Source organism: Pelodiscus sinensis, chromosome 11 (assembly GCF_052426305.1).
Source record: "Pelodiscus sinensis isolate ZL-2025 chromosome 11, ASM5242630v1, whole genome shotgun sequence".
Taxonomy (NCBI): domain Eukaryota; kingdom Metazoa; phylum Chordata; order Testudines; family Trionychidae; genus Pelodiscus; species Pelodiscus sinensis.
The window spans coordinates 10,220,008-10,229,168 of record NC_143062.1 but is presented as its reverse complement, the minus strand read 5'-3'; positions in this window follow the sequence as shown (position 1 = coordinate 10,229,168).

Sequence of the window (9,161 nt, the reverse complement as noted above, 5' to 3'; positions counted from 1 at the left end):
GGCTAGTGTAGATGTACCCTGAGTTTCTTAAGAGACCAACAGATAGGAGGGGAACACAGGGTTTATAACCTCTCTCCCTTAATGCGATATTCAATACCACTACCTCAGCAAGCCTTCCAAGGCTCATGTGCCTACAGGCGATCAAATGATTACCTGCATCAAGTAGACAGTTTGCCTTCCTACCAGCTGTGCAGCTTATGGCAAACAGATGTGGGGCTGTAAGGCTTTAGCGAAGAAACTGAGAAGGCTGGTTCTTGTCCAGCCCCCACCTGGTTTTTTTTTTCAGCCTAACTTCAGAACTGAGAGGTGCAAATCTCAATTAGATGCAATGTTTTCCCTCCTGCTTTGCAAGGCAGCCTCCACAGAATCATGCTGCTGGGTCACAGCAACCCAGAAACATTTAATTAAAAAAAAAAAACCACCATCGACAAACAGCCATGTCTTCTTGTCTCTGGCCCCAGGAGGGTTCTGTGCTTAGTTAGGTTTTAAGAAGCCCCCCCCCCCCCCCAGCTGTGCAGCCCTGTTTACTTTTTATTCCACGTGTTAATAAGTGAGTGTCAGCTGATGACATATTCGAACAAACAGCTCCTATTTACTGTGGCACATTTAATAACGATCTGTTCATGCTTCCCTAGTTTGTTAGTTTAGCAAACATGGTGTGTTTGTTGCCTAGCCACGGTGCGAGCGCAAATGTCATATTAAGCCACTTACACGTTTGCTCTAGCTTGGCTCCGAGAGATGCCAGATCTGCTAAGAAATTCACGGATGGGTTCGTGCGCAAAAGTTTGCTACTCCTAGGGTTTACAAGGGCTCAGTGGAGAGAACATAGACAGCACTTTCACGTCTAGATCTTTGAATCTTCAAGAGGGTCTCCTCTCGGTGCCCACTTGTGCACATCTTAATCCCACTTTAATACCTGGGAATATCAATTTAGGAGAGCTACAGTGACAGCAATTGCAAAGGAGAGGATGGATAGTGGAGCTGATGGGAAACATGTTTCTCATTCCACAGGGAATTCTGACAGCGTTCTCCATTCCAAAGCAGGAAGTCGATATGTTAACCTTTTTGTGAAGCTCTTTAAAAAAATGTGGATTGTTATTGCTTCAATAATTTTGAAAGACTTTCTTTCTGTTTGACTTGGATTATTTTTAATCTTAAGAAGTCAAAACAAATAGTTTGAACAAAAAGATTATATGTTTTCATGTTGAAAATGTCAAAATGGGACATTTCAAAACTTCTTTTTTTCCCCCAAAAAAATGTCAAACCAGGAAATTCAGTGATTTACTCTCTGGCCTTTGGTGAGTCATTCTGGGGCAGATTTGCAAAGGTATGTAGGCGCATAGTGGAATTTTAAAAAAAGAGAGTGAAGGTGCTGGATACGCTTTGAAGGCCAATCTGCTTTTTTAGGTGCCTACATTCCTTTGCAAATCTGTCCCCCAAGGGTATGTCTTCACTCTGGGGAAGAGCAATGCTACCGCAATCAATCCTCCGGAGTTCAATTTAGCGGGTCTAGTAAAGACCTGCTAAATCGAATTTAGAGGGCACCCCCATCAGCAGCTGGGACTCCTGCTCCTGTGAGGAGTAAGGAAAGCTGATGGGAGCATTTTGCTCCTGTTGGCCTCCCACTGCGGGGACTGCAGGGAAAATCAAATTAAAGTACCTCGACTTCAGTTATGTAATTAACGTAGCTGGAGTTACGTATCTCATTCAACCTTCCCCTTTAGTGTAGACCTGGCCTCAGCATCTCCATTTGGTAATACGGCTATAACAGTCCTAGTTACTTCACAAGGATGTGATGAGGATAGCCAGGAGATTCTCAGAGAGGACTGCAGGATTTCTCTACTTGCATTCCCTCAAACTACCACCCACCAGTAAGTGCAGGGTTGGGCTGTCTGGAATCCTATGCAGGACCTCGCCTGTGAATGCTGCTGGGTCCCTCAGTCTCTACCACCTTTGGCAGCAGGAGCAACAAGAGCAAGCTGTGCATTTCAGGGCTGGTTTCTATTTTGGCTGTGCTCAGATGCCAGCCACCTTGCTGCCGAAGCCGTTGTTCCGCCTGCCTGCGCTATTAATGCGAAGGCGCTCTTCTGTCTTCTGAGTGTTTCTTCAGACGGCCCTTGCAATACATATGGGCTACGTCTACACTGGCATGATTTTCCGGAAATGCTTTTAACGGAAAAGTTTTCCGTTAAAAGCATTTTCGGAAAAGTGCGTCTAGATTGGCCACGGACGCTTTTCCGCAACAAAGCCCCGATCGCCATTTTCGCGATCGGGGCTTTTTTGCAGAAAACACTACTGTGCTGTCTACACTGGCCCTTTTGCGCAAAAGTCTTTCGGAAAAAGACTTTTGCCCGAACGGGAGCAGCATAGTTTTCCCGGAAAAGCACTGATGATTTTACATTAGATCATCAGTGCTTTTCCGGAAATTCAAGCGGCCAGTGTAGAAAGCTGGCCAGTTTTTCCGGAAAAGCGGCTGATTTTCCAGAAAAACTTCCAGTGTAGACACAGCCATGATGTTGTAAGTGACTTTCCACTGAGTGGCTCTGAAGGTACGTCCACACTGCACGCTTATTTTGAAATAGCACGTCTATATTGCAGGGAAGCCTCAAAATTAGTCCTAGGCAGGCTTTACTAATGCAGACGTGCTATCTCGATTTAGAGGCATTGGGGAGGAATAATTTAGGATGGCCCTGATGAGGGACTATTTCAAAATAGCAGCAGAGGAGCATCTACACACACCTTATTTCAAAATAGCTATTTCGGAAGAGGCTGTATTCCTCATAGAATGGGTTTACAGATTTCAGAATAAGCTGTTCGTGATTTTGAAATTATTTTGAAATAACGGAAGGGCTGAGTAGACACTCTAATTGTTATTTCGAAATAACGCTAGCTATCTCGAAATAACGGTGCAGTGTAGATGCACCCTGACTGACTTTCTACTGCTCCAGCCTCACATAACATTTAACCAGTTAACAGATTAAATGGGAGTTTACATCCCTACTCTGCACTGCTGCTCAGTTCGCCTCATGGTAAAGCCAGCGCTGCTTCCCTTTACCCCCCAAAAAAATCCCCCATCGGCTTTTACACGCAAAAAAGATCTGTGTAGAAGTACCTCAGCTCTTGAATGGAAACTGAAGGCCCAAAACTTTCAGGGGCTCATTCAAACCATGCCAGATTAACAACATCTGAGGTTGTAAATTAGCCCTAAACTTCTCTGTTCTGTCTCCTGAAGGCTTCTTCCAAAGGCCTTTGCAAACAGAGCACATCATGAAGCCATTGTGTATGCAGACGGTAAATCTGACCCCTAACAAGCAATAGGGTCGTCATCTGGTCACCGATACACAAACCAGTAGATGACTCAACACTTAAAGAAGTGAATCAAGCTTCAGTTTTCCATCCCTGGCATTTTTCGAGTGAGGCATCTTCAAGCAGTTCTAACAGGGGGGAGCCGAGTTAGTCTGTACAGGATAAACTTAAAAAACAACAAAAGGTCTGGTAGCACTTTATAGGCCTACAAAACATGTAGATGGTATCTGAGGCTTGTATATATTCCCAGTCACCACCACAGCTAGCTGCAAAATGCTGGGCAGAGAAGGGTTTCAAAAAGGCCATATTTCCAGTCAATCCAGCTAATCCCATGGAGAAATCTTCTCACAGGCAAAATATTGGAGTCGATGCAGATTGACTCCCAGCAATCCATTTTTTGCATCAGATCCTAAAACACCGCAAAGCACAATGACGCAAAGCAAAACCCACCACCATTTCAGGAAATGCAAGAGACTTGGGAGACACAGATTTGGGGCTCATAAGGCAAATGCCAGGATTTTTCCCAGGCATGATTTTCTGTGCTTTCATCACTGAGAACCTGCTTTTTCAAGGTGAGTCATCTCCCCGACGGGTATTTTGGCATTTCAGGCTACACCCATTTCTGATGAAGGAAATGGATCTCGAATCAAGAGAGACACACCCTGGGAAGCATGTTGCAATCTTTGCTGGCACACCGTCTCGTTTCCATCCACGGCCTGTTTTGGCCTGTGGAGTTGAGTTCTGCCCGGTCAGACGAATAGAAGAGGTTGCCCCCGTTGTGGAATGCTCCGAGATTAAGGCCAAGTTGGGGCAGACTCGTTGAGCGTGAGCCAATCAGATAAGCAGAGTGTTAAGGCACAGGCATGGCACAGGAACGTGTATTGACTTTGGGAGCGCCCGCCTGCCTGTGTGACACAACCAAACAGCACGGTAGGAAGTAGTGAAATGATGAAAGGGGTGGATGGCACGGCGGTGGCCCGAGGAGATGGGAAGGGAAATAAGAACAAAAACAATTAACCTGTTTCCAGTTCTGAGGGCCTGTTTCACAGCCAATTACGTGTACACAGAAAGCAACTACTACGGTACGACTGCCTTTCACCAGCTGGGTACGTGCTGTTTCTGTGAGGAGGCAGGGCATGTGCCATCACCGGCTGGATGGCTTTTAAGCTCATTGCTTCACAAGCCCATTGAGGTCATGCTCCCATTTCACTCCTCGTGCCCAAACTAAACAAAACACGCTAGAACAACCATTTCCATTGGCCCTTGCATCTCACCATGGCCAAACTGGAAGGTAATGGTCAGCATTTCAGGGCAACTGCACCTGCATTGCCAGCAAGGGCACCTCTTGTAGAACCCCGGTTCCCACCAGTCACCTTCTTGGGCGAAGACCCACATGTCTCTCCCTCTGGACTGAGGCTTTCCCAGGCTATAATGTGACATCCCCAGCAAGCCAGACTGCCTGACCAGGCCAGCATCCCTACGTTGCTCATTCCCTCTGAAGGCCAGGAATGGTGTCATTACCCACAAAGCCCTTGTGAGTAAGCACCTTTATTCCTAAGGACAAAGTATTGCAGAAAAACCCATCACAACAATCAAAGAATCTACACTCGTTTACCGGAGATCAAGCCTTCCAGCCCCACCAAGGGGGGTTTCTATGGTTTGTAACCGCTTGAATTCAGAACCAGCAGCTACGGCATTGGTTAGTTCCCTTCCTTCAGACGGGTCATCAGCTGACAGCGGGCACAGTTTGAGAAGGCTGGGTTTTTGCAAAACAGGGAGAGACGGGGAGGGACTTCCATCCACCTCCTCTTAGAAATTTCCCAGGAAAGCCATTCCACACGCAGTGTCCCAGGCAACCAACCTGGCCTGCCTCGCTGTTCGCTACAGCCCCGCAGTCAGGCAGAACCGTTGTGTTTCATACATCGGACTCCAAAGACGTGTAAAGGGTTTTGAAGACTATATAGGATTTTGCTACATTGACAAGACGTATCATTGCAATCGTCCCAAGGAGGCGAGTCAACTCCGCAGCAACCCTGTTTTACAGAGGACAAAAATGAGGCACCAGGGGCTTGCTGAAGATCAACCAGCTTGTCTGAGGCACAAATAAACCCCAGCTCTCCTGCTGTCCCATCCACTAGTGCGGCCATGAGGCTGTCTCCCCTTGTTTGAGGGAAAGAACACTGCCCACCCCTCGTCAGACTGCCTACCTACCACCAACTTCAGCAGAGAAGGAGAAAGGCCTTTATGATCGGCTGGGATTCCCAAATGCCAACGCAGTTCCCTTGGAAGGCAGTTGGGAAATTTCCCACTGACTTCAATGGGGCGCTACCCCAAACACTGAGTACTCTTGAAACCCCATCAGTTAAGGTTCCCACGACGCTGCTACAGGGGTACCAACTAGGCCTTCCTTTTCCCCTCACCCCACAATGCACTTACTGAGTGAAAGCCTCCTAAAAAACCCCTGTAAAGGGATAGAGCTTGCTCAACCGACACCAAATCTTCTTAAATGAAATATATATATATATATATATATGTGCGGACTCACCCTTTTAAACACACACACACACACACACACACACACACACACAATAGTAATAGAAATGTAGCTGTGTTAGTCTGGTGTAGCTGAAACAAAATATAAACCATCTTGTTAGTCTTTATAGTGCTACATAGTCCTGTATTTTGTTACACACACACAAGTTAGTCATCCCCCACAGCTGCACCAAATATGCAAAACATTCCCTCAGTTTGCTATTATTTCATAGCAACACCAGAAAGTGTGTGAGGCACCTGCAAGGAAACTCAGAGAAGATGGATCCTCGTCAAGAAGCTTACAGTCTAAATCAGGGGTGGGGAACCTAAAGCCCAGGGGCCCCCGAGGCTCGAGGCTCCCCCCACCAACATTGGGGAGTCCGTGCTGGCACTCCAGTCCCTTTGCCGCCCCCCACCCCACGTGGCCGAAGCACACAAAATAATATTCTCCTGGGGTCCCCAAGGCCCCGGTGTGCGAGCGGAATATGAGAGTGTCTTTCTCCTTCTCAGTCAGTGAGGGTTTATTTTTTATTTTTTTGCTTCTCACTTGTAGGCAGCCCCTGACTGATTTTTCTATGGGTCAGCAGCCCCCCAACCCAAAACCAGTTCCCCAGCCCTGGACTCTAAGTGATGGATTCGACAAGCCAGTGAGAAATGATACAGCAGGACGAAGACACAGAGCCGACACGGCCCAGGGGTCACACAGTTCGGTCAATCTGTGTCTAGGTCGGGGCACGAGAAAGCGTGTGGACGCTGAGATGTGTGGCTAGAGGCCTGCCCTGGGACTTGAGGGGCCTGGCCCTGCTGCTGAGCGGCCGTGGGTTAGTCCCTGTTACCGGGGCGGCCCTAGACTACCTGCCAGCAACTGGCACCCTAGGCAAATGGGCAGCACTCCCCTCCTCTCTCCCCCGCGCGGCAGGGGAAGCCTGCCGGCGCTTGCCTCCTCCGGGGGTGACCGCCCCCCACCCGTGGCAGGGGAAGCCAGCCAGTGTTTGGCTTCTCCAGAGCTGATCCCCCCCTCCCGCAGCAAGGGAAGCTGGCGCGTGGCTTCTCCGGGCTGAGGCCCCCCCCCAGGTGCAGGGAAACCCGCTGCACGCCCCTCTCCCAGGTCTGACCCCCTCTCCTGTAGCGCAGGGAAGCCGTGCTCCTCAGCTCAGGTAAGGCATTTCCGGAAGGGGACGGGGAAATGGAAGTCTGGCAGGGTCCAGGAATTTGGCGCCCCATATAACTTGGCACCCTAGGTGGCTGCCTAGTTTGCCTATAGGCACAGGCCGCCCTGGCCTGTCACCGTTCGTGCCTCAGTGTCTGTGACACAGGGCTGTGGTCTCGCCTCCTTGGCAGAGCACGCTGAGATCTGCCGGTCGCTGGAGACGTGCGCAAGGAGAAGCATTGTTTGAAGGTGGTCAGGGCAGCCCGACAGGCGACATGTGGGAAGGCACGAGGAGTGGCATGGAAAAGTCGCCTCATAAGAAAACAACCAAGCGACGTCATGTGCACGGGCGTGCGTGCTTAGGCAAGCCGCCCCTGAGGTCACCCTTTGTCCTCCTGCACACAGGGAGGGGGTGGTGTTTGCCCTGGCTGACCCCAGCCGTGTGGCGTTCGCTGGCAGGGTGCGGGCCGTGGCAACGTTCCTGCAGTGGCAGGCAGGGCTATGCCAGACTCCCTGGCAGGCTTTCCAGCGCGCCGCGCCGAGGAACCTGACGCTTCTGCATGCGGCGCAAGCTAGAACAATGTGTAAACGCTCCAGGAATGGAAATCCTCCCTGCTGGACGGGAACACGGTGCTAAAGCAGACGATGACATTCAGCATGGGAGCCGTATGGCTTCCAGAGTGACACAGCACTGCGACCAGACGTGAAGAAGGTTGGGGACAAGCAAGCCACTGCATTCCCCCCTCTGTTCTGCAATGCCACCCCCCACCCCATGTTAATCTTTGCCCTCTCCCTCGATTCTCCTCCTCATGCATTTCTTCATGGGTCACTGCCTGCTCCCCATTGGCAGAAATGCCCACAGCCAAATCCTCGCTCTGTTTACCCTCCCCACCAGCACAGAATGGCCCGAGACCACACAGGAAGGGTGTGGGGCAAACAGGGAATTGGATACAGAGCTCCCAAGTCCCTGAGCACTGAGCTATCTTTCCTCTTGCTTCCAAGGAGAACAGGGTTATGGGTTGGAGCCTCCACCCTGCAGCCCAAGCCCTGCCCACCCTGGGAGCAACCAGACAGCCAACACAGGATACAGAACCCACCAAAGGGAGCAGAGCGGAGCGGTGGGCCCAGCTCTGGAAGTGGCCTAGAAGATAGCCCATTCACCTGGACAGCACAGGGTAGTGGGTTCAAGTCCTAGGCACAGCTAGACAGCCAACACAGGCTGCCTTGAGGATGGACCAGGCTCCTGCATTAGGAAGGCAGGATAAGGGACTCCCCAAAGGTGGGGGGGTTCCTCTTGGGAGTCAGAAAATATGCCCCCGTGCCTGCAAAATTCCCTGGCTGACTGTTGCCATCTGCTTGCCCTGTCGGCTGGTCAGAAAGGCTCCAGGGCGGGGCTCCCTCTGAAGGATGTGTGCCTGGCCGTTGAGGTCTGGGCCACTTCACAAGTTAGGCTGGCTCCGGTTTACATCGCTGTTTCTCCCCAGCCCGGAAAGCAATGGAGGCCACCTCCCAGGATCTGCATGGTGCCCAGCGGAAAGCCGTGCTCTGCACATGTCCCATGGCAGCCATCTGCCCCCTCCTTGTGTACTGGCTTTCAGATCTGTGGGCGAAGGTAGAGCGGCTGAAAGCTAGAGGCAGCCCTCTGCAATGGCTAAATCTCCCACCCACCAGTTTCACGTTTGCGTCCAGCAGCGCTGCTCACCATGTGCCCAGTGTGAATGGCAGGACTGCAGCCTTCAGGATTCACTCCTGCCTGTTTGCCACTTCACCTCCATCCAGCCTGATCTGCACACATCTCTCGGACAGGCGGCCTTCTGCCTGAACTACAACGTGTCCGGTGGCACTTGAAAGATGAACAGTGTTATGGCCTGAGCTTTTGTGAGCCGCAACCCACCTCCTCAGAGGCATGCGGGGTGGGGACCTCCCCAGCTGTGGCCCCTCACTTGCCTGGATTGGGCCCCTGAGGCTCAGGGCTGCCCCTCCAGCACTGGGGAGTCTGCGTTGGCACTCCACTCGCCCCCCCCCCAGCCACCCCACCATGGGGCTGAGCACACAAACTCCACTATTTGCCCCCACCCCCAGGCTCTGGTGTGCGAGGGGAATGTGGGGAGGGTCTTTCTCCTTCTCAGTCAGGGGCCACCTCAGTGAGGGGGTTTTGTTTGGTTGGGTTTGG